This window comes from Trichechus manatus, unplaced genomic scaffold (genome assembly GCF_000243295.1).
Source record: "Trichechus manatus latirostris isolate Lorelei unplaced genomic scaffold, TriManLat1.0 scaffold00004, whole genome shotgun sequence".
In the NCBI taxonomy this organism is placed as follows: domain Eukaryota; kingdom Metazoa; phylum Chordata; class Mammalia; order Sirenia; family Trichechidae; genus Trichechus; species Trichechus manatus.
Genome location: NW_004443940.1, coordinates 26,493,561 through 26,494,406, shown reverse-complemented (window position 1 = coordinate 26,494,406; position 846 = coordinate 26,493,561).

The window sequence follows — 846 nt, the reverse complement described above, 5'->3', positions numbered from 1 at the left end:
AACTTCAATCCTTACAACACTGTGGAGTGGGCATTATAACTTTCATTTCACAGGTGAGGAAACCAGACCTGAGAAATGAAGAATCTGTCGTAGGTGAATGCTGGAGCCAGGATTTAATCCAACTCTGGGCCACTCCAAAGCCTGCTGTTTCCATTTCTCTACACCGCCTCCTATGACAGAACACTTTTAAAAAAAAAACAGCTACAAGTTATTAAGCACCTACTCTGTGCCAACTGGGTTATATAATCTTTACTCCTTTGATAACTCTTCCAGGGAAGTATTAGCACTGTATTTTCCTGATGAGGGGACTGTAGCTGAGAGATTGTGTTACTCAGCCAGGGTCTCAGAGAACAGGATTTCAACTAAAGTCTAGTTTTCAGCCTAACTTTCAAGCAGCCAGTGCAGTTGCTATTGCCACTTTTTTTTTTTTTTAATCTGGGAACTGGGGGTAATAATACCTAGACACTAATTTCACTATTGTTATGAAAATTAAATCTGACTTTCAATACGGCATACAATGAGAACATTTAACTTCAAGTTGTTGTTACGTGCCCGCAAGTGGACTGACTCATAGTGATGCTGTAGAACAGGGTAGAACTGCCTTATCAAGTTTCCTAGGCTGTAATCTTTAAGGGAGCAGATTGCCAGATCTTTTCTTCCGCAGAGCCGCTCACTAGTGGGTTCGAACTGCTGACCTTTAGGTTAGGAGCTGAGGGCATAACCGTTGTGCCACCAGGGCTCCTGAACTCCAAGTTACAGCATCTAAATACCTGTCTCAGCTCAGTTTAAGACTCTGTTCAGCTTTAGCAAATCATTTAATCTCTTTCAGATCAGCTTCCTCAGAAC